The sequence below is a fragment of the Mesitornis unicolor genome, unplaced genomic scaffold, assembly GCF_000695765.1.
Source record: "Mesitornis unicolor isolate BGI_N332 unplaced genomic scaffold, ASM69576v1 scaffold19664, whole genome shotgun sequence".
In the NCBI taxonomy this organism is placed as follows: domain Eukaryota; kingdom Metazoa; phylum Chordata; class Aves; order Mesitornithiformes; family Mesitornithidae; genus Mesitornis; species Mesitornis unicolor.
Window position 1 is genome coordinate 9,128 of NW_010178309.1, and position 26,224 is coordinate 35,351.

Sequence of the window (26,224 nt, forward strand, 5' to 3'; positions counted from 1 at the left end):
CCAGTGTCTTCATCAAAATTAAACAGAAGACTTCCCTTCATTTTTTCCACTCTTCTCAGGTATCTATGGAATAACTCAAGGGGAAAACAAACATCTCAGCCCTTGTTTTCTTCACTTTGTTTCTAACTTTAACCCTAACATTACCATCAGTGATATACAGGTAATAAGAAACTGCAAGAAAATTAAATATAAGCCTTTTCCTTTTCTGAAAGCAAGGCTCACCAGAATTTTGAAGTTCAGGTATGGTTCAGCAAAAATCACTTTCTATTCTTTCTTTTCCTTATCTCTACCTATATCTGCAACCTAAATCCTAATATCAATAATGCCACTGTTGTCAGTATCTGCCCATAACCTATTAACAAATAGAAATTAAAAGAAACTGTTTGTAACTTCAGACATCACCATCATCTCGGACAGAGGACAAAACTGGTTATTTTAAGCCTATCTTCAAATGTGTCAGGTAAGAGCTACATGAACTATCCCAGCCCGGAATTTTTTGGAGACTGCTATATACATATGCAGGATATGCAATTACTCAGACCTGTGATCCCTGCAGGACTGAGAAACAGACCAAAATTCTCCTTCCATTTTTTCTGTAGCCATAATCCTAATACTATTCCTAGTATCAAATATATATAGATGACCTATATATGCTTCAGCTAGCCCTCATCTTAGTTCCTGAAGTCCATGCAAAACTCCTTAATAAACCAACTGCTTAACCACTTTTCCCCAAATCACAATCCTAACCCTAATAACATATTTTATCCTAGATTCAACCATAATCAGGTAATGGATACCCAGAAGAATATGAAATACATATGCTATTGACATCTGTCAGTCACAATCCCATTCCTTGTCTTATGGTTAATACAAAAGGTAACCAAAAATGAAACTTTCCTCCTTTCATTTTGCAAACCAGTTCTAAACGTAGTCTAATCATAACCAGAATCTAACAGTATCTTTGTGAGCAATATTGTCAGCAAAATGAAAAATATATCCAGTCTGTCCCAGAAACAGTCATCAGCTAAACTCTACAGGTCATGCAATATTCAACAGGAAAATAAACTCCTCAGCCCTTCTTTATCCAAACTGTATTGAACCATAAGCCCTGTCCTAGAGGGTTTTAGTGCGCTCAAATCATTCACCAACATGAAAGAGAAGGGTTTTTTTACCCTGCTATGACCAGTTGCCAAGCTGATTTCATTGCTGGCATTGTTTACCCAGTTAATTTTAATGTAAGGACTTAGAAGTCGAAAGGAAGAGTTTTGCTACCAGTTGAATCTTGCGTTACCTTGCAGGGCTGACTTCGTATCTGAGAAGTGGCTAATATTCCATTCTGATTTACATACTTGTCTCCTGAGGATGGGCTAAGGCTGATGTTAGCAGTATTTTGAGGAGTAAGAAAAAGGATGGATAGCTCTGCTTTTTCTGGATATTGCATGGGCTGTAGGAATAGGATGATAGCTGTTGTTTTGATTCATAGTATTTATCAGGGTACTCTTAGAACTGGGACAAGGTTGGTGCTGGGTTAGGATTTCAGAAGAGGAGGAGTTTGTTTTCTTGCTGCATCTTGCAAGTCAATGAAATGATGCTGATATGCCCCAGAGGAAATCACCCAGGAATTAAGCAAAATATATTTTCCTATGACTCACTTTATATTTTCCAAAGAAAGGGTGCCGTCCACCACTGATTAACATATCCATATTTCTTTCAAGGGCAAAACGGACTGGACACCCAGTCCTAAATTGAACATATAAAAATACACTATTCATGTAGATTGCAAAGACATTAAATGTACATGGCCAAACTCCTAGACACTGCAATAAATCAGTGCATTCTCTGTATTAGTTTCTCATTAACCTACCATGCCTGAGTTTAGGCTGATTCAGCAGATTTTTTATTTAATTTATTTTTTTTTTGCAACAGAAACAAAGCAGAGGAAATGAACTTTTCAGTGGTTTCCCTTTAGCTTCTCAACAGGGAGATGTAAGTTCCGTGAAGAGTGCACAGGACATGGCAAGGAAGTCAATGTAAAGGAGAGCTGTGACACAAAGGCCTGATGTGAGCACACCTATGTATCATGTTAAAAGATGCTCACTGAAGATCTAGAGAGAAATTCAAGCCACTGTGCTTGGGAAGGGCCTGAATGTTTGGGATTTGTACAGATCAGTCCTGATAGAAATTCCATGGGACCTTTGTTTTGACTCTCAGAAAGTAAGTGAATTCTATTGCCAAAAGCCCAGAGAATTTTCAAGCCTTTATCCAAGATTTACTGCCAAAGAGATAGGAAAGATGATGTGGTCAAGATAACCCCTAAAGTAGGGTTCAGGATTGAAGTTCCTTTTTCATTCAGTCTTGTCATCTTTAATTTGTCATTTGATTTAGTTAAATCAACTTACTTGTTGGCTGCCACTGCTGCAATTACAGCAAAGAGTGAGGGTTTTGTAATCTTCCCACTGAGTGCTCCACCAACACGTTTCACATGGCACATAATTTTACTGGACTGAAGGTTTAAAGCTGAAGCCACTAACTCCTGCAAAAGTAAACATCCAGGAATTTACTGAGAATTGTCACATACCAAAGTACATTAAAAATGCCTATTTTCTGTGGCTAACCATTTATTAGAAGCTAACTGGTTTAAGAATCCTGGGTAGAATACTAGAGTTGCTATAGAAACAAAAAAGAATATTTCAAACAAGTAAAGATGCTAATGAAAGCACAATCTAGTCTTGTAAGAACAGTGGAAATGTAAAAATAGCTCCATAAACTCATTTGATTATCTGATGCCAGATATGATATTGTATCTATAGAACTGCAAGTTTCATCTGCGTCTGAAGATAAAGCATCCACTAAAATATCCAGCTGAATGGAACAGAGTGACTGTTTACAGTACACTGAACAGTGTAGCTAAAATACTAACAACCCATTGCATTCTGAAAATATCTCCTGACAGTGCTTCCATAGATGCAATTAGAGGTTTACCTTGCTGGGCTGACAGTGAAAGCTTAAAAAATGCAAACCAGTGAGGAACTACAAAAGCTAATCCTAAACATGTAGAAATTAACATATACTCTTTGAAACTTGTTTTCTGCATACCCACAATCCAATTCTGATCTTTGCTAGGACCTGTTAACCTTTTTTTCTCTGCAACTTCATAACTCATAATTTTCAACCTCAGCACAGAAGACTGAAAGCAACTCCTAGCTATGTAGTTCAGCTTCAAGGTTATTTAGGAAGGTAAGAAACAGGTATCATTAATACTTTGTTTTACCTGTACATCTGTTATATGCTGATTTGACACATACACATCCATTTCTTTATCCTTCACTCTTGGAATAACAAACACACTATTTGTTTCCAGGTAAAAATGTTCCTGTCCTCCCATGTGCAATTCACCTGTTATATGTATAATTACAGGAAAAATCTAAGATGGGTTTCAAATGAACTGCAAGAAAATTTATATTTGCCTATATATATTCATGTATATATGGCAAGGAAAAAGAGTTTTGTCACAGAAGAAAACAAGTTTAATTTATTTTTTGTTTCTTTGTATCTCAGGTTTACACCTTTTGGTACCTGTATTTATTGAGAGGAAATTACTCAGTCACTTAATGCTTGTGTTGCTTTTATTTTTTTTTCTTCCCAGGATAAGATCGGTATAAATATAATAGCTCATGCTTTTTCTTCCTTAGGAGGTTACATCTCTTCTGCTCTTAACACGACTATAATGTCTTCTTCTGAATCACTCTGTGAGGGAAAATACAGCTTTCCTCTTCCTTTTTTATCCTCTTTCCATCAGTATGTCCTTCTATTACACTTTTTGTACTCATTTCTACCCAACACTTTACTTTTGTACAATTTTCCTTACAGAGAGGGAAATCTATCAGCCCAGCACAGCATAAGAGCTAGTTCTGTAAATTCTCTATGTAACCTTAACTTTATGCCATCCCTGGGTCCGACAGTATTTCCCTAGCAGTTATTCCTGAAACACGTTTGTGCAGAAGTAGTAGGAATCAGAACTAAAGCCACTAGAGGGTGACATGACATTTTATAGTGAACAGTTGGAAAAAAGTCCAAAGGAGAGCAGAAAAAAAATCAGAGGTCATGAAACTACATGGATAGACTGACAGAATTGATGGAGCTCAGCCCAAAAAAGTGAAGGAAGACATGAATATTGAAGTCCATGAAAAGTTGCTGCAAAGAGGAAGATAATAATCTGTGCTATGTGCTCACAGTAGAGAGAACAAGAAGCACAGTAGTACTTAAATCCTTCTAATTATAGGAATGGTGAAGCACTGTAAAAAATTTCTGGGGGAGACTGCAGAGTCTTCGTGCTCACAGGTCTCCAAGAACAAATTAGATAAATCTGATCATTCTTTCAAACATGATACAGATAAAATTGATGTTGGAAAAGGGAAAAGGGACTGATGATCTGCTATGTTCTCTCCTGTGATCAATCAGGTGTCAATTCATGTGTAGGTAGTGGAGAAACTCCATATTCAGTGGAGAAACTCAGCTGCAGATGTATGGGGAGTGGTAACAGAAGGTAGGTGTGATAACATATCTCATGAGAGGACAATCAGAAAAGCATACGGGCAGCACACAGGAGTGGTCTAAGCATTTATAAGGTGCTCACTAACAAATTTCAGAGCTGCATTCAAGTGTCAGAAACACGTTTCTTTAATAACGAATGATAGCTACAAATAATATCACTCTGGAAAGGGCTAGAAGCCCTTTTAAAGGACAGGTTCGGATTTGAAAGTTATTTTTCTATATCGGATAAATAGCCTAAAATGAATGGCATAAAGTTTGGTATGGGTAAATGCCAGTACTTTAGAACAAGATCTAAGTGGGGATTACAGAGGAGCACAATTTGACTGTATATCCACAGCTGATAACTCTACAACAACCCTTATCTTGTTCTGTGGTAGTAAAGTTATACAGAACTTCTGGGACGCTCTCCTTGGCCATGGTGAAACCTAATCTAAAATATTACAGTAGTGAAGTTGGATGTCGTGAAATTAGAGATAATGGAGAAGTGAGTAGTGATAATGATAAAGGTTAGCAAACATGACTCCTGGGGAAAAGAGGAGAGGATTCTGTTTAGAGGGTGAACCTTTAAAGTTTGCAGGAAGGAAGATTTAGATTAGGTATTATAAAAGGAAGCATTCTACTTATAAGGACAGTTAAACTGTATAGCTAATGATAATAGGAGCTTGTGGAATATTCTTCATTAATACTTCTTAAACACAGGTCTGATACTTATGCACAGAGTATGCTCTGGGACTGCTGGATCATGTTTACTATTTAAAGACAGTGAATTTGGTGACTGTAGGAGTAGTATTCCAGAACAGTTTACTCCGATCCCTTTGTTTCTGGGATTAGCCTTAAATCATGCAGTTGAAATAGGATAAGTTAAGTTAGCTAACATCTATAAACAAAGTCTTATCTAGCTGTAATGTTTGTCCTAGGATTAGGGCACTTAATTTTAGTTAGCACAAGGAAACGGCAGACTTTAGTCAACATGAGCTAACAGGTGTTAGCTAAGCTTTGTTTAAATGTGACCATTTAATCTCCATTCCCAGTGAAGGGGAAATAATCAACAGCAGAGTAAGTTTTTTTTCAGAGAACAGAAATTTACATTCAGCCACCAGCTGGAAATAGATTCTGAACTAGCACAATTCCCTTCTCTTGCTTGTTGCACTGCATGTATGAACTACCTTCTATGATATCATCAGCAGACTTGAATCCTTTCTCAGTATCTCCTTTTTCTATTTTCCTTTCTTCAGTGATGTATGAATTATGTTTTATTGCATCCTGCAGGAACAAACAACAAAAAACATGTTAATTGTAATTCTGAAAGAATATTTTTATATATATATTTCATCCATATGATCCTTTTTCAGATGGACAGATGGTTGTAGCGAAGTATTAGAAAGAGTAGGATAGTCATTCCCTTTTCACTATCAGAGAGCTTCTGCTTTTTTTCATTTTTTTGGTAGTTCTTATAATTCTCTTCTTCCTCCAGATTAGAAATACTAAATGTCTGTTAATGCCATTCAGAGCTGTTGAAAATATTTCAGAATCAGATTGCTTGCTACTGAAAACCTGCCAGACTTTAAAATTTTCAGAACATGGATGCAGGATACGTGATTCCAGAACTTCTGCAAAAATAAGCTCTCAAATTTCATTTTATACTGACTTACTCCTGCTGGGAATTTGGCTCCTGGAGGCATGAAATTGCTCACATAAAACTTTCTGAATATTCCTTAGCAATTTCATCTAGACCTACAGAGACCAGTCTTCAACATAATGGATGAAAAAATACCTAATAAGATCTTTTTCTGTTTCTAAAATTAAACATTTGGAGGGCATTTACAAACTTTTTATTAGATCTGAAGATGAAGTATAAAGTCCTATGTCATGCAATAAATAGGTAAATAAATAAATAAATAGATAAAAATCCAAAGCCTGGCAGAGCTCTGCGCAAGGAGGTAAACAGCGAGTAGGTGAAGAGGAGACACATTGTCACCTCAATGGTCAGAATTGGCTTCAAATCTTCATACACTATTTTCAGCTTTTCAGCATTGTGCTTTGCCTGAGTCAGTGACTGCAACCACAGCACAGATTACCTGACCAACACAAATCACCTGCAACACACCAATGTATTACCCAAGGAAAAAACACAGGAGTGGTTAAGTTTCTGTACAGAGTGCATGATTGAATAGATTCTGCTCAAATGCCACTTTTATATTGTTTCTCTATGAATACTATCCCAGTGCAGACTTGTCTTCATTAGATGAGAAGTTTATTAGCATCGTTGATCTGCTGCAACATTTCTGGCATTAGAAATGCTGCTGACATCAGTAGTCATGAACATTTCCCCTGTGTCCATCCTGAGGTGACCAGATACTGTGCCACATAAAATCCTGGCACAGACTGCTTTCTTTGACTGTACTCAGAAAGGAAGGAAACTCAGGCAAGAAGGAACACAGAGGTAAGAGCAACACAGTAGGAGTTATTCCTGCCCCACTGCAAATACCACACAACAGTGTCACTTGTGACGGATACAGCCTGAGGTATTCTGCACTGTTACGCTGGCTGCCTGAATCCTATAAATTTTTTTGCTCTGTTGATAATCAACAAAAAGAAACAGTACTGCCTCCCATTGCCATATTCTAATGGATGATCTGGCAATTAATTTAATATCGATTCCAACTAGGCAATTCTCATTTATTTGTCTCATCTTTGAAAATCTACTTCATCCTTTTGCAGAGTCCATGACAATCACTCATCTATCAGCCTTTAAGGAATCATGGCTGATTCATTTAACTCCCAAGTTACTTAAGAGTGTTCTCCCTTTCTCTCTCACTGGGGAATGGTAATTATGTTCAGCTCAGCCTGCCTTGGACTGCTCTTGCACTTATTTTCATTGCAGCAAGATGATACTTGCAAATTCACTTTACTTTCTTGTAAATAACTGAAGCAAAAAGTCCAGATGCTCCTCCAGAAGCAAGAAATACCTTATCTTCTGCATATGCTTGCTCATCCTTGCCATTTTTCCCTGGAACATCTCTTGCTGTCACTACATCAACAACTCCTGGCACCTGAAGGGCTCCTGATGCATTAATTGATCTGAAAAGTAGAACATACACATAAATGAATACAGTACATGGTGCAGATATCCGTAGTACAAGGAATTTAGTGATCTTTAGGACAGAAACATAATCCACTTGGTATTCTCACCACAGATCTTTACATAGAGAAGAAAATGGAAAAGTGTTCGTTAGCATATTGAGGAAAAAAATGGTATGCATGAGCATCTGTGTGTGCATGCCATAGAGCAGCTCTTTAAATTCTAGTTCAAATACATGCAAAATATAAGAATATATTTTCTTTCTACATTTTTTGTACTAAAAGGGGCGAAATGCATTAATATGGACTATTCTGTCCATATCCAACACTATTTTAAACACACAGTAAAGAATTTCTTACCTCATTTGTAATACATACCTTGTAATATGGCCAAATCAGACAATAAGGATGGAAAATACTTGTTAGCATACTTAATGTGCATATAGTTTTTTGTTACTTACATAATCTTTGCATGGGCTTTAATACTGGTGACCACAGCTAATGAAAGTTCTCCATCCACTGGACAAATGTCATCAATGTAAACTGCTTCACCAGTGCCATGCTTAATACCAGACTGGTGCATGATGGGACGGCCCGCAGGATCTTGTGGAGACTGTCCTGGGTCCACATCCTGCAGAATAGAACATGTTATCCTCAAACCAGAACAGTAATTATAGAAAGTTTTACTAAAAAAACACTTTCTGAGGATATTTTGTGATCATAAAATCCGTGCGGAAACTACATAGATTTCATGACAAAGTTTGTGGGATACATTATAAAGGGCTAATTACATTTTTAGAATTCATTCTATATTGGCACCAAGGTGCCCTGAAAAAGGACTCAGAAATATACTGCATTAGATACCATTCATGTCTTTAGCAAATGGCAGTTTATTCTGTGGCAAGATTGCATTAAATAAATAGGAAAAAAATAAAAATCAAGAAAAAAGAGAGGCAAAAGGGACAAATTTACTAGCTTACACAGTGGAACCATAGCAGACAAAGGAGACCTAAAGTCTTCTAGATCTTATAGCTAGCCTGCCTGCTGGGTCCATACTGCTTCTGACAGCACCCTTGTGCAAGCCACACTTCTACAGACTTCAGCATCACCACTACTTCAATCAATCATATTTCACATTGTTTACTTCAGAGAAAACATATCTGAAATCAGGAATATATTCAGGGACCACTCTAATTCCTTCTTGCCCATCTTCCTAAAAAGACAGGTAAATATTCTGGCCAGAGTTGACTAGACTAAAAAATGTTTCATCCAGATGTAGTGGAGGCTTAGGAATGAAAAGTTAGAAGGGCAAAATAATGATTAAAATAGAGGGTCTGTGGCAGTCCCAGCTACAAACACCTCACCTAATAGATTTGGACACCTGGGGGACATCACTTTGTAGCATTTCCAAAGCACTCATCTTCTCCTGTGACAGCTCAGCCTACCTGAAGAGATACTGAAAGGAAAGTCATGTGAGAGCAGTGTTGTCAGACCCTTATTTCTAAACCAAAAGTTTTCCCCTCACGCATTTTGAAGTAAATCCTAGCACCTTTACCCTTCTCTCTCATATACCTTAGTCTTTAAAAAAGCAGTTTTTCTGCAACCTGTATGGAAATGTGGGTATGCAATTCTTGTCTAGTCCTTACCATCTGATGTAAACCATGTAACACTTCCAGGTAAAATCTGAAAAGGAAGCTGACAAGCAGAGTTCTTCTATATTTTCTTTTCCACCCAGAGCTGATGGAGGGAGAAAAATTTCCCCCAGTACCAGTCTGCAAGCTTCACTCAGCATCTGATCATTCCATTGTCTGGTAGAAAAACATACTCACATGAACACACACTTATTTATAAAAGTAACAGGCAGCTAAAGCTATTTGGGATATAAGAAGTAAGTATGTGGGAAGTTATAAGTGAATCAGCATAAGTTATATCAAGAAATAACCAGTGGTTGGGGAGGACAGGTCAAATACAGATTGTGAGAGGCTGATGATGGGATCTCCACTGGCAGAATGAAGCAGACCCCATGCATCACACCATGACTCCTGCATTTGGCTTAAATACATTAAGATATCCAATACCTTCCTATGAGTTTCTCACAGGACTTTCTTGCACTGAGTGTGGTTGAGCCAATGCCTCCATATAAAATACTTAGATCTACAATGGTGTCTGTGCCTGGACTGAAGACAACTCGCATTCCAGAATTCACTATGGACAAAGCATTTTTCTGACGTTCAGCCCGTCTGAAGGCTGAAACAAAGTCATCCTAATGGGAAAAAAAGAAGGAATGACAGAAATTCATTGAAAAAAAAATTGTTATTTCTTGTATTTTAGGTGTTACCATTGTCCAAAGAAAGCAACAGTTTTAAAGAATATTTGCTAAAATTACTGTTTCAGTTAAACTTCTATTTTTCTTGTAGTACTATGCTAATCATAGACAGGCATACTAAAAGGGGACATTATTTGACATTATCTACATGTAAGAAAACATGCAAATTTTTAAATTTTATCAGCATTTTAATGACTTCAGAGTGCTGGAAAAGCAGTCCTGGTATAAGCCACTTCATATATGGCTGGTATGTTTTTTAAACTTAATTTCAGCTGAGAAAATAGTGGTTTCTTCTCCAGGACATGAAGGCCCCACTGTGCTAAGCAACTTGATTTCATGAAGGTTTTACACTCAGAGATCCTACATTTTATGCTACAGTAATGGCATTTACAGAGGGAGATAATGGAAATAGCTGGGCTTTCTATAATCAGAAATATTTTGTTCTGGAGACAAATACGCATATTTTAAAAGAAAACACAATAGCATTTTTTTTTCATGATCAGGCATAGATGAATCATTTGAAGAAAATGTATAAAGTGCCCTTTCTGTAGCCCCAAAAGTAGGAGTTAGCAGGTTAGTCACTATGAGTATGTGGTACTGTCATGACAAATGTAAAACTCAGGATTACACGTTGACCAGTGAGTCTTGTTAGAGATGGAAAATCCTCTCAACAGGACTGAAGCAATATTCACATCAAACTCCCCAAAACCAAAAGTTAGCAGTTGGCAGGAGCAACAGGAACTGACAGCCAGCTTTCCATCTACACCTTCTGTTGACAAGTCTTGCAAAAAAAGTGTACATGTGCCTTTTCACTGTGTCAGCAGAGTTAATCAAAAACGCGATTCAGCATTAAAGCAAGCGGCAGAAGCAGTCTGACCCAAAAACATTGTTCATTTCCTGCAGTGAGGCTGCTTAATCTCACATGTTTTTCATGTGACAGCTGACAGATAATTTTCCTGCTCTTTGAAGTAAGCTTTTGACTTTGCCAGCAGTGCTATTTTCTTTTGTTCATTTTGTCCTCCCCACCTCTGCTATTCTTAGGTGCAACTGTCTCTCTCCAAAAGCCAAGACTCTGAAATACTCTCTGTAATAGCTTTAGTTCTGTGGCATTACTAGTCATGGGACAAAGCAGGTTGGGATTTCTTTTATCTTTTACTCTGTTGAGGAAGCTAACCCATTCCTCCTTAATTTTCTTTTCCAGGCTGTTTATCTCTTGGATCTTCACTAAGGCTCAAAGTTTCTGGGCAGCAACTTTGGGCAGTTGTTGCTGCCAACACAGATTATGCTTTTACAGGCTTTGAGCTCATGGAAGTCTTACTGTTTTTCATGGGAAATCTGCTGTGGCCAGCCAGCCTCTCGTGGGCAGCAGCACTCCTCCAGCATGAGGTCACAAAGGTTTGGTATGCTGTATTGCAGTGGGCAGCTGCTCTGGGGGTTGGCCCTCTGATGTCAAGGTTGGCAGAAACTCCTGTGGTCACTCCCTCATTGAATTCAATCACAACATACTAATCCGTATTTGAGTCTTCCTCTACTTTCCCTGTACTTTTCCTCACATCCACTAGAGGGATATCTAAGAACAAAGTAACAATGACACCATTTCCTCTGCCCCCTAACACCTTAAAGCCACATGCTGCCACCTTTGGTCAGAGTAGTTAGGACCTTATTTTGTGAGTTGTGGACTGTTCAGTGTAAACCGCCAATTGTTAGTGAGAAGAGGCCAGAAATGAGCTTTATTGCTGAAGACAGTGTGACAATATGGCATTTTTCCTGGAAGTATTCAGGCAGGCCAAATTTCCGTGTCTGGAAGGGGCACAAGTACACATTTAAGAGAGGGGAAAAATCCAGTAAGAGGCCTAAAGAAGTAAAGTATGATGGCCAGCTGAAGAAGTGGGAGAGGTGATGGAGGGATGCCAGAAATTTCTTCACTACTTCTAAAGCAGTAGTAACATGTATGTTTCAATGCCTACTGAAAACAATGGAAATATTCCTAATAACTACACTGGAACCTGAGTGAAACCTCAGCAGGGTCTTACCTTCATAGAGTAACGGATGAGAACAGAAACAATGACCTCCTTGGGCTTTATGTCTGCATGCTCACAGCCAGCAAGAAATCGATCATTTAAAGGAATCTGTCTTTTACCATCTGTGGGAGAAAACTGTAGTCTGTTATTGAATGTGGAGCAAAAAGGAAACATTTCTGCATTGTAGATTCAAATTTCATTGAATCTGTGCACAAGAATATACTACGGCAGATATAGCCTTCATTCAGGATCTAGCCTTAGACTGCAAAATCCTTTGAGTATAAAGGCTAATCTTTATGATACATATTAAGTACAATATATTTCCCTATATGAATTCTATGGTTCCCCATCATACATAAAAAATACTGAGTATTTTATACTTGCTAGGAAATATGTCTTACAAATGCTAATAATATTCAGAAGATCTGTGATTTAGGTTTATAATATGGCTAGTCTGTTTCTGCTCAAAAGCTCTTAGACCATTAAATCATTAAAGCATAGTAAACTTTTGAGAAATTGTCAAGCACTGTGATGAGATGGAGAATCAGCCCTGTACATCTTTGAACAAAAGACAGTAGAAATTGTTGCCAAGTTTTCAAAAATACCCACAGATTCTATCTGACAAGGATGGGACTTGCTTGGGCTTGATTACTGGAAGTGTTATTTAAACAAGACACACACGTATACACAAACAGAGACACGCACAAAAGTACCAGTGATCTCAAGAGAAGTTTCTAGGTGCATAGTCCTAGAGAATGAAGCAAAGTCACAAGATAAAGTTAACCTGTCTGATAAACAGAGTGATACAGCCAAAGGCAGCATAGAAAGGAGAGCTCTCAGGCCGTAAGGCCTGCCCATCTCGCTTTCATGAGATGTTGCTAGATGTTGTTTTCTTTGGCCTTGTGAAGTGGAAATATCATGTTTTCTACTGGCAGGCACTCTTTGCCATTTTAAATAACAGGCAAAAACCAGGATAATGTTGTCATCCATTCAGCAACATGTACCATTCTAATTCATCTAGGAGATGTACAGAAGTGTTTAATTTGAAAACTGTTACCTATAGCCATATTCTCTGTTGCAGTGTTCTGCCCATCCGGCAAAGATATTTGGCGGGGGAGGTGTCAACGCTTACCTTCTGATATCAAGTTGAGGACAGATTTGCCAACTGATAAGATTGGGTTCAAGTCCCAGGTTGATCCCCTGCTTACAATGTGTCCTCCTAAAGACTTTAACAAGCAATGAGGTTATTTTTAGGCTTGTTCTTCTTTCATGTAATAGGGGTCTGTATCATAACCTCATTTTATTAACTTAAAAGACCGGTTGGAATAACTTATATTTGTTCTGTTCAATCTTAACTGAAGTTCTAAATTTGTACTTTTTAATGTTATTTCATTTATTGTTCCCTTCAGAAGTCCTTTTTCATGTCATGTCTGTTGGGAGAGACCAGGTTTACTTTTCTGTCCCCAACCTCCTAAAGAGATGGCCGTTCCCTGAATTAAAGAAAAAGAATAAAAGGTATTGAGGTAAGGAAATTTTAAAGAAAAATCAAGGACAAGATCAGAGATGCCTAATACATGATGAGTAAACAGCTATGCCTTTATAGTCAAGCTAAATTATGATTGGCTGCAGGGTGTACAGTACCTTACCAGAGAACCCCACTTTTCTTCTTTGCTCAGCCTCTTTCAGTTCTCTGCTCAGCAAGCAGGCAGCGATAGCAGGAGTTTCTGTGGTTACAGTTCTCTAGATAGTTGCCCTGCTAAGTAGTGTAGGACTACCAGTTATGTCATATTAATTTTGTGATGGTATTAACTATTTAGCCTAAGAAGGCACGATCCCAGCCTCACCTAGATTTTCTTCACATATTTATTTGTAAGTGATATTCACACAGATAGGTCCATAGTGTTGGTGTATTTACTGTCACTGTTGAATACATACTGCCATGCTCCTGATCTGTTCTCCAGCTAGAGTTCTCAGGTGCTGAAAAAGAGCTTGGTAGATTTTAGTTTTCTCCTCTGGAAGTTTTGGAACTGCCTCCATCAGGATGTCTCTGAGCTGGGCCAAGCAGCAGGCAGGTCCTATCACTAGCCCTGAAATCAAGTGAGTTTAAATGGTGAAATCATAGTACTATCATACTATCTCATTGCCTCTCTGTTGTAAACCTCAGGTTTCCTAGGATAGTCACCTGTGTTGTGCAGTAGCTGTTTAAGAGCGTGATCCAATGACAACAGAGAGCTTTCCCTTCATGCAAAGGGATTTGAAGATTTTAGACTTAAGATATTTGCCATTTTGATACTTTGTCAAGTACTGCACCATGGGAGCATATTACTACATAAATGCCATGCCTTTTGCTGGGCAATGTACAGTTAACTAGAAGATCCAAAGAGTTCTCTTTTGATCTGGGCCTTTATTGTCCCAACAGTGAAAGAAATAATCTTGCCAAATTCCTCCTGATTACTCCCTCAAAAGAAGTATACTTTAAATAAAATAATATCCCCCCCCAAAAAAAAAACATTAATAGTATGCAGAATCTAGCCAGTGCCTGGATATCATGGTATATAGGGTTACCATGCCCTTTTCATGGGCATTATTTATCTTGTGATGCTCAAGCTAATGTGAATGTGAAACATTTGGCTCTCATCAGCATGACCAAGTCCTTCCTTATTCACTCAAACTGTGTCTGTGAGGTTACTGGGAGAAGTTAGGCAGCATGAATGCTGGGCTCAGGTGATAGTGGTACAAGTCCTAATCTAGTTATTAATATGCTGCAAAAAAAATCACATTGGCCTAAATGCTGAAGCACAATCATTGTGGTGAAAGAATGCATTTAGGATCCTCAGATGATAAAATGCAAAATTATGTGCCTACTGTAAAATGTAATTCATGTCAAAAGATCTTTTTTCCTTCCATACCCACACTGGTGTTCCCCACAACCTATGCCTTTGGATACTTGGCTTTCAGCTCCAGAAGCTCCTTCAAGCTATGGGGAGAAATCCGTGTTGTTCTCTTGCCATGGAAAATCAGAGCTGTTCTTTGCTGCTCTTGAGCCATTCTCTGTGGTGGAAATGACAAAAATTTGGTAATTTTGACTAACGTCTGTATAAACGACCATATTGCTAAGTAGGGCCCTGTGTCATGAGAGGTGCCACATGGAATCATAGTTTCAAAATATGCAAACATAACCACTGAGAAACACCTGTCTTTGCAGACAATGCAATGAACAAACCGGACAAGTCAGGGAACTCTTGCAACTGTGGACTGGTCTCCTAGGTAAAAGATATGCCTGAAACACAAAAAAGGAGCTATGTGTCTGTGGAACCAGTCATAACCTTAGTGGTGTGAGCAACCCTCCTGCTATAGGAGAATCTGTCACTAAGTATTACTGCCTACGTATCGTTACAGCCGCACTTCACATGCTTTATTCAATACTCCAGACATTTAAAGCATATTCAGCAAGCAGGTTTAATTTCTAAACACTGAACTTAATGCCCAACCTGTTTAAATCTACTGAGATCTTGAAACAAACTCCAACAGGATTTAAACAAGCTCAGCATGATCGATCAAGGTCCTGTTAAAGACCTTGTGTAGCCTGGAGAAGCAGTTCACTCCGCCTGACAGCTCAGTTTGAACATGTAGAACAGACGACGCCACCTGCTTTCTGCTTGAACAGATTTTTGAGCCAGCAGCAGCGTAGTCAAAATCTTTAATCCAAGTATGAGAGTTGCTAAATACCCATTTAACACCTGCATTCATAAAGCATAAGTCTCTCAAAGGCAGGTAAAGTAGCAGAAAGGCCAATCTGCTTTCCACTTTATCACTTCATAAAGGAGCTTATGCCTTACTATGCGTGTTCTGCACTGCGAGGCATCATTAAATAAGGAAGTTGTACTCTATGACAAACGTTTACAAAGCCAACTGCTTTGCAGCAAATAGCATTCTGTAAAGAAATAAGAAATCAAAGAACCATGTCATGCTTTCCCAGAACTCAAATGAACTTCTGTGCCTCTGAAATGGTTGTGTAATAGGAGCAACAAGTGCCCACGGATATTTGCAAAAGGAGTGCAAACAAGGAATTCCACAAGAAGCTGTTGAAACATGGGTGAAGATTAAAAAACAGCCTGGACCTGCCTACTTGGATTCTACTCAGTCTGGTCTGGGTAAATTTTGCACTACCATTTTCACAGCTCTCTTCTCTTGCCTCTCTCTGCAGATCACAGGCACTTTACACCTCCTCAAGTTTCCATCTGTCCTTCTATGACTTTCCAATAACTACTGCAATAAACCCTCATTTTTCCTCTTCCAATCCTTTGCCTTTCTTTGGACCTGCAGCATTTCCCATGCGTAAGTACAGTCTCATGTTGCCATGGTCTATTTACCAGTTGGAAAACATGGGTTCTATGGCCACTTGAACACAACAGGGAATCACGAGACAGAAAAGATGGAGAAGGTAATTTGGGAACTTTCCAAGAAAATGCTATATTGCACAAAAAAAGGCCAACTAAATTCAAAATTAAATGATTCTGAGCAAGGAGTTCTTTTGGGAAAAGTCTGGAAACACAGTTTTGGTTCTGGAGAGGCAAACAATTTCTTTTTTGAAAACATGATCTATTTGTAGTAATGACAACATGTAGATTATTCACATTAAAATGCCTCACTATGTTTGACAAATACTGATATTTTCTGTTTATCTGAGGATAGATCTTTCAGCTTGACAAAAACATCATGCTTTCAACATCTGCAGGAACTCAGTCATGCTTGCATAAGTCAATAAGGCCTACCATTAGTTCTGGAGGAAATATAAATCCCTGTGTTGGATCCACAGGTGGGAATTTTTCTGGATTACAAATATCTGAATGAATCTCCAAAGAAATTGGGGGGAGAAAGGAGAATACATATTTTCAGAGTCGTGAGTCTTTGTCAGCAGATGAGATTCTTTCTTAAGGTGATACTGAGTTTTTACACTTTATAGGTTGAGTTGCATTCAAAAATTCAGGATGCCCAAATTGATTTTTAATGTTTAGTTCTGTTATACCTATTCACAAACTACTCTAAAGACAGAAGACTACCACAGTATTCACTCTCAAGTCTTTGCTTGAAATACATCAAGCCTTAAGAAAGATCTTGCAGCATTTCGTGAAACTGATCATAGCAAATGTGTAGCAGGCACACTGGCTGAAACCTCTACTGTGGGAAAATGCAATGCTGGATGGTACAGTTATGTTCTTTACATAAACTGTGCCTATTAAGGAGCTTTCTGACAGAGAGTTTGAGATGACAACAAAAAATGCAGCAGTGCCTCTGATCACACAGACTTCTTTTCTGCTTTAGGAAAGCTTCTCCACCCTTGCAAGAGCACTACAAGACCTGAATGCTGACAGCGCACCATAAAAATTAGCTTTTCCTACTTGTTTACAGATGTCTTTTTTTCTGCTGAGGCCTCTGAGGCTATGCATCTTCTGAGCTTTCAGGAAAGGAGACTCTGCTGCTACCAGCACTGGTTAGTTTTTTCTGCCTCACTGATTTATTTTCAGAATAAAAAAAAAATCGTGTCAGATCAGACAGCAACAGGTCGCAAGTACATTGAATTGGAAAAGAGATTGACATATCCTAGTCTGAAGTCTCTTATTCTTTCCCCAAACACTCATTATCTCCAGGCACTCTGAACAGATCGTGGCCATGGTAACTGTAAGATCTGGCTCTGGATGACTTTGCCTACTGACTGACTCCATTGATGAAATGGGAAACAATTCTGGTTCTCCCTTGATCTTCACAATAATTAGGCACTAGCTATTTAACTTGGATGAAAGCAATTATGACTAATGCAAATCAGTGCAAGCCAAGTAAGAGAGTACTCACAGTAAGTTCTGTTTTGTAACTGGCAACTGCTGCATTGCCAGATTCATGTTTAAACAACTTCAGCAGCAGCCAGTCAACAATTTTCAGTTCTTAAAGGGGCAGAGACAATACACATGTGCAGAAACATACACATACATCCAGTTACACTCCTTGGGGATCTAAGGTTTTTTCACTGTCAGAACAAGTTTTCTTCTAATCTCCAAAGATATTTTACTTTAGAGGCTCTTTAATAATTTTAAGTCAGGTTAAATTTATCCAAGGAGTTCAATTCCCTATCATGAAGCAAGATGGAGTCATATTGGGCACTATGGCACCTTCTTCCAGGTCGATGAAGACAAGAAGTTCTGAGATGCACATGAGGAATGGAGGACCTTTCTGAAGGTCTTATGTGTACTGGAGTTTCCATGCGTACCCTTATACTTGTATACCCCATATAATAATTGTGGAACCTTTGTCAGAAGAAACTCAAATGAGGTGACATGTAGTTTTCGAATGTGCATATGTAGAGTGAGAATAAAACAGTGTGTATTTTGAAGCAATACCAATATATCAATTAGTACAGAATGCAGAAGAATGAGACACTTCTTCCCTGAAGATCTTGGTGCCAGTAACACACAGTAATGCTTATGAAAGGCTTTATAAGTACAAACTGACATTGCACAAGAATAACTTTAAGAGTTGGTGGCTCAAGCATACAGAAACAAGCCATGTTGATGGCTGCAGAACTTCTGTTGAGGGAGTTCACATCAAGACGAGCTTTTTTAAGGATGCTATCAACAGTTTTCTTTCTCACAAAGCATAGTAGACTTAAATGTTTAATATTGAGATTCACACTCTTACTGGAAAAAGTCACTAAATAGGTCAAACTTGACTGCATTCTGACTACACAGCAATGCAGATATGCTTGTGGTACCTTTCTGCAGCACTGAGAGCACAGAGCATGGAGTTCAGTCTGGGCTAAATACCCAAGGACAGAAAAGGAGCTGCTGCCATAGTTCAAGATGGCCCTTTTCTACAAATTTTATAATGCAAACAGGAGATAACAAAAAAAAAAATTAATGTAACTTACCTGACCTTCTGTACAAGATGAACACACACATTCTTCCTGATCCAAGCAACACTTCCCAGTTCCTCCGAGTTGGCAACATGTTGGCTCCTAAAGAAATCATATCCTGCTCTATAAAAGCAATGAAGTAGCTTTGTGATTTACTTGCAAATTAATGTTTTGATTCTTCCTGTTCCAAAGCAAATTTGTTCAGTCACTTGAAGTTGCTCCAGAAGACCTCTTAAACCATATGGCCCCTAGGAGTGAGTTGCCTTTGGGTACCCAAGTAGTAATAAAGTAAATGGAAAAAAATAAAAATTACTTCCGTGGTGCCTGAACCAAGTCATTGGAACTGATGCAAAGCATTCTTAAGTGAATTGCAAGGGTACACGTAAACCATAAAGTCAGTGGCAGCTAAGTGCCCAGCACATTTAAAAACTAAAAAAGCCAGATTTTCCAAAGGCTCAACCAAAAAGAATTTCCAAATGAAGCTAGATTCCAGGTAGATACTTCAAGAAGGCTCACCCTTTTCAGATTCCCCTAACTGTAAGAAACACATTTGAAAACATTGACCTACCCTAGCAAAAGATGTGTAGCTGTCTATAATCGGCCTGTATCCTGTGCAACGGCACAAATTACCTGAAATAAACCATAGGACACTCAATCATAAGAAACCAGAACAATGTTTAAGGGCACCAGCATAATTTGGAAAGGTCTGGCATCAAACCTGTAGATATGAAATGCTAAAATTTATGTCCCTACTCTCCAATGGGCAGAATCACATCTGTAAAAATAAGATATATTATTTTTAATGTTATTATGAGGAATGATTAAGATTTATTATCTAAAAGGCCATTTCTAACAATAATATGAATTATTTTTATGAACGTATGTAAAAAAAAATTATGAGAAGCATCCAAAAGTAAATACTACGATTACTACTACCACTACAGTCTCTGGGTTTTATAATCTAATCCAAAAATCTACTGCCATCCATCACTACCATGGTTTTCATATACAATTAACAGCACTAGTAAAATCTCTACTGGAATTTCTCATATTTCTCCCATGAAGTTAAAATCTTCTGCTGGGACGGATCAATTATTTTAGGAGCTACAGAAGTGTTAGCAAACTTGGGACTACAAAGAGAGTTGAAGTACCTTCACCTAAATCCTGCTTGAACAACAGTGTTTTAGTGGGTTAAAGTGTCACTTTATCTATTTTTCCTGTAACTGTTGAAATCTATATTAGAGACTTCATATTATTGGTGAATACTTACACTGCAGGCAAAAATAGACCCTCCTTTTTCACTGTATTCACTGTACTCATATTGCACTATATGGAGGTTGCTGGTGTAGGACTATAAAAACAGGTTATTCTAAACAGGGATTTTCAGAAATACTTAGTCAGTGCTAAATGCCACCCTGTATCCCATTTGAAGTCTCCAGTGTGAGCTACCTTTTTATGATTCTGAGATGTTGTAGAGAGAGAGCAAAAGTTAGCCACAAAGTCCAAGTCATGTACTCCATGTAGCTGCATGCCTGCAAGCATGAAACTCAGCACTGGGCGAGGTGGCAACTATCACTAGATCTATATCTGGTGTTATCTGGATGCCTGGAGGAGTGTGAGATGAGGCGGAGGCCTTGTGGTCCCAGTCCCTCATTTCTTTCAGCCCCAAACAAAAGGGGCCATTACCTCTACCCATGCAGGTGTGAATTAACGGACTTTGTGACGTTAACATAAGTGATAAGATTGTCTATAGCCATCCACACCCGCATGTATGCCCGGTGATGTAATGCAGAAATTTGAGTAATAACTAAAGATAAGGGGAAACACTGCTAAAGACAAACACCCCAGGTAGTCTAATCCACTCAGGCACCCTCCTGCCTGCTGTCTTGTACATCAGGGGATAAAACCCCTAAGATTCATGCTAGAAATGGGGAGTTACTTCTCCAGCCATGGAGTGAGGATAACCTTCCCTGTTGGTTGGAATGCTGGCCAAGGTGACTTACGTGGGAGCCCTTACCCGGTGGGACAGAATGAACTCGGAACCATACTGATGACTGGACAGATTGACGAATTCGCTCCCTCTCCATCCCCACCACTCGGGTCACCTTGTGGGTAAGATTATTTACCTCAGCTAAGGCTGAGTGATATATATAATTTTTCCTCAGGTTCATATTCCCTGAGTGTATTTTATATTTCCCTCCTCAGGTTCATTGTCGATTTAGTTGCCACCTGGAATCACTCATCCTTTACTACAACATATGCTATATGTTGTCCTCAATGAGATGATCAGATGCCATGCTGGTGACTAAATGAAACGGACTGATGCTCTTTGTTCTTCCCTATCCCCCAGCTTCCTACATGGCATAGTGCTGGACAGCCTTTTGATGTGGAGAAGATGAGGTGCTCCCTGCATTGTGGTACAATAGGAAGAGCTCCTTCCATGCTCCATACAGGGCCAATCACAACCCAACAATTTCTGTATTAATTCCTAAACCACCTGTTCATCTAAAAAGATTAGACAAAATGCAGTGTTATCCCTTCAGAGACTCTACATTGCATAGACTCACAGCACCTCCTCACAGATCCCAACTTCATTACAGACACAGGACAGGAAAATCTCATGAACTTGCAGGTCTACACAGTCCAGCTTACTCTCACCTGAATTGGATGAATCCTGGTTTTTATGCTTCCAAATCCTTCCACAGTAGTGACAGCAGTACCATGCAGCGAGCATATGGGCAGAAGGCAGAAGTTGGCAGGACGATGTCTTTGAGGTATGAAGGAGAACTGTGGTGTTAATAGCTTTGTCATATGGGTCCATGGAGGAGGAAAAAAGTATATATACTCCAGCTAATCTATAAATGGGAGCAGAAAGACATGGGGAGAAGTATATGCAAGCATACAAACCCCTGCATTTGGATTGTGAGAGTATGCATCCTGCTCCTACAGCTGGGACTTAGACATTAAGTGATACTGTCTTCTAATTAAAGAAGTGGAAGAATAAGTTAAAAAAAAAGACAAAAAAAACCCTCATATTTTGTTGAAACCTAAAGCCTAGAGATAGATGCGATGAAGTCAGGCACAGCATTTCCAATGGAACAAGTTTTAAGAGCCAGGGAGAGAAAGTAGTACTCCTAACTTTGCAGTGGGCAAGACCATAAAATTACAATGTAATGTGTTTATTGCTGATGGCCATGGACATTTTAACAATGATTACATGAAACATCTAGTGAAGACTTATTAACAGTGACATATCCTCAAATAAGCACAAAAGAATTAGGAGAGACAGATGACAAAAGGGCTGTTGAAATCACAAATCATAAAGAACACAATTTCAGAAAACATAATTTCCTCAGAAAGTTGTGGTTTGGTGTTGAGTGTTTGGTTTAGTTTGGTTTTTTTCAGTGATTGAAGAGAGAGGATCTAAATCTCTATTACTGCATGATAGCAAGACCAACGTTGTAATCACCTTTGTAGAGGAAGTCTATATGTAAGGCTTTTAAATATGTACTAGAACTCCCCAAAATCCATCTAAATGGAAAGAAACCAAATATTTCCTAGTGAATGTCAGTTTTCTCAAAACACTAAATTACTGTTTCCAAATATCAGCGCAAGGATACTTTTATCTACTTGGCAACTGGATAATATGTGGATATCATCACAGTGCAGGCACTGTAGCCTCCTACTCCACAGCTATATTTTGTACTTGAGAGACGGACTGCAAAGGAGGACTGTTAAAGAAAAAGAAATTACAACATCCAAAAGTTATTTTTTCTTTATATTCTTCTGAGTCTCCGTTGTTTTATGTGCACGTACAGAATTGGAGGGATCTTCCGATGAGATAGCTCCAGAAACAAGAAAACACAGGACAGATGAAAACAGAGCACATAAACAGATGAGAAAGGTAAGAAGAGAAAGGGAGATGAGTGCGAGGGAGACCTCCAACACAGAGTTTTCCAGTCTCTACAGTCAATACTTGGTAAAGTCCCAGAAGACTGAAATCAGGACCCTATAAGAGGGATGGGTGGAACAAATACAGCAATTGGTCTTCTTATAGCCTTACTCATAATATGTTCCTAATCCTTGCACATAATTATCTTGCATCTGCAAAACGGTACCAGCAGATCTCAGCATGCTTCCAGTGCTGCTTCCTGAAGATCCAAGCAATACAGTAATTTAAAATGGAGCACAATACCCAAGTGCACACACCTCAATTCTGTACAGAAGGATTCCCTCCATTATATGCCTCAGCATAAAGGCTCCAGCCTCAAATCACACTCTCCTCCTTCTGGTGTTGAAGTGCCCTGCAGTCTAGTGGAATCTACCATTTCCTTTTATCTTAGCTCCTTTTCAGAATTATACATAGTCCTATTACTCTTACCACTGGGTAAGAGTAATGCTTACACACAATGTAAGCTAATAAAAAAACTGAAGCTACAAACTACTTTCCACTACTGCCCTTCCCAGTTAATCCTTAAATTAATGTTTTGCTTCTGGGACAGAGAGCTCTCAACAGCAAAGCTAAACATACCCACTTAGAGTCTCAAATGACAGGAAAAAAAAGATAGTAAGATAATAAAATAAGCTTATGCAAAACTCTTTGAAGGACTGGGGCCTAAATAAATTATGTACTATGGAAGTAGCTCTATTATTTTAATCACAAATGCACTGAAATGTTTTTTGTGCTTTTGGAAGCTGTAAAGAAGTAAAGCAGTATTTAGAAGAGTTATACTCAAACTTTACAATGTTATACCCATGTAACTAACACACAAAATGGATATAGCACTGGATTGCTCTGCCAAGGACAAATGCAAGGTGAGTTGTGTTATTTCTACTTATAGCTCTTTTTTCCCCAAGAAAAGTGAAATGAATCATTTTAATCCTCAATGGTAGTAATTTACAGAATTATGGAACTCTAGGCAAAGTTCAAAAAAGGGATATGGTTCTTTCTTAGATAATACAGCAGCAACTCTTCAGGATCTCCCTGCATCTCTAGAATCTACATTATGAAATCAAAAAAGAGATTAGGGGTTAGAGAAGGATATAATTGTCTCACAAGGATGAATTATGATGTTGAAATGCAGTGATTGTGGATCAATGTGGTGTGATTGTTCAGCAACAGGATCCTGTCACTTGATCACAATCTGCAGATTAAAAAAAATGAATGAGTCAGGCAGTATTGGTCAAATATCCTTTTAAAGTAATAGAAATAATAGTTTACTGAGACAACTGAAATGGAAGAGAGGCTGAGTAAGCACTGGATGGACAAGAGTAGAAAGAAAAGTGTCTTTGGACTAGATTGTTTGTTGATTCTTATCAGCATGAATCAGAAACCCTTTCATTTTAAAGCCATGAACTCGTGTGTGTGAAAATTCTGTGTATTTTCATCTCCTGGAAGTTGATATTAACCCTTTCATTTGCAGAGACCCATCAGTACAGAAGCAGAGGAAAATCTTAGTGTAAGAAGAGCAGGGAGGATACATCAGTAATTATATTTGCAATGTAATGAATTTTAATGTGTTTGAGTGGTGCTTATGCAGGCCTTGTTTTAGTCTTGTCTCAAGAATGTTGCTGTATCATTAGCATTAGTTGGAGACAAGAAAATACAAACAAATTCGAAAATATTTTTTAGGACCCATTGTTGCAGAGTGAAAAAAGTCTGAACCTCAGGCTTCTCAACAGTTCTGCTACACCAGCAGCATGCTCCAATTCACCAGGTGTAACTAATTCAGGAATTTATTTGGAACTGTGGAATAAAATAAAGTTTCAGAGTATACCTTTAAGCACAGCTGGCATGTAATGACAGATAAAACGTAACAGATAGAAAAAAATGGAATTACTTCTCCTTAATTCACCTGGCAAAAAAAAAGCCAGTACCCTCTCTCTAGAGTATAAAAATATTGACCAAATAATTGAAAAAATATATCTAGAAAAATACATAGCAAGGCTGGTCTATTTGTTTATTTTTCAACCAAGAAATAAAATTCCTTCAATTCAGCTTATAATATAATTTGAGTGATGTGTCTGTTAACAGGCATTCTCATTCGCTTGACCTGCAAAGTAAAAAAGGGTGACAAAATGTCTCAGAAAATGAAATGTAAGCTTTTGGCATCAAGAACAGGAAAAAAAATAAACTACTTTTCTTCTGATGAATTATGAAAACTGTATTAGTAAGCAGCATATTCTTCTACTAGTGATGTATTTCCTCCAACTACATCAACTTTAGAGGTATATTAGCATAAGGTTTTAGTAAACAGAAAACTAATTATAATTCAAAAAATTCTGTGATATAGTTTGTGATACAAAGTCGCTCAGACTATGTAAAAACTGTGGTAGAAAGCAGGATGCTGTAAGATCAAAGACAAGCGATGACTATCCGTTGTTCCTGAATATGAACAGTAAACACTAAAGCACCGCTGCTCAAAAAAAACCAGAAAACGCATGTAAAAACTTACCTTCCTGCCATTCACAAAAAAGACAAACTTGTCTGATTGTTGGGGGCAAGCCATGCTGTTGCATTGAAGTAAAAAAATAAAGCTTAACACATCAAGAGAAGTTAATGAAATGCTGTATGTTCCTAAAGGTGAACAGAATTTGCTTTGCCCCACAGAATTTATTTTCAGACAGAGCATCAAATCAACCAGATGGGGTGGAGCCAGTATAATGTGTGTCGTTTCTCAGCAATTAATGCATGTTCAGATGCTAATGCACCAAACTTTCTACTCCTACTCCCCACCCCAACTCTTCTCTGGTTAGCTGAAATAATCTGGAAAGAATTGGAGCCCTCACTTAACTGTGAGGAGGGACTTCTGGGTCTGAGCTACAACTGCCAGGCCTGGATTTTTTATATTACCGGGTTTTTTTATATTATTGAGTAACTGATGAATTTAGAATATGTGGAAATGCCTGAAGCTAGAACCCAAAACATACAACATTACCCACTCCTGTGGGGTGTCAAATGCTAAACTGTGGAGCCATGCTTCTCATTTTAGCTTGTCACTGACCTGAACTATGTTTGTTTTTTTTCCTGCAGAGTGACCAAGTTTTAACAAAATCAATATTGCTATGACACACACATTTAAAAAATCCTGCTGGTTATCTCTATCCCATGCCAGCTCTATACCCTATACCCTGACTGCTGTGGGTGCCATTATAAGATGACCCTACTCTAGATACACTATATTCTTAGAGGGAGAAATCCCAAGTCCTGGTTCGGGATTCTAGATTCTTACCCATTTCTCTGGATGTGCATCCAGGAAACAAGGTCATTAATCTTTAAATGCTTGATTACAGCTGGCCTTTTATTTTTTTAAAGAGTACTTATGTATATGTCTT

At 38.3% G+C, this 26,224-nt stretch overlaps 1 pseudogene; it reads right to left on the reverse strand.

The window, feature by feature from the left end:
* Positions 1–334: 334 nt before the first annotated feature.
* Positions 335–25,398, reverse strand: LOC104535975 (annotated as a pseudogene).
* Between the last annotated feature and the right edge of the window lie 826 nt (positions 25,399–26,224).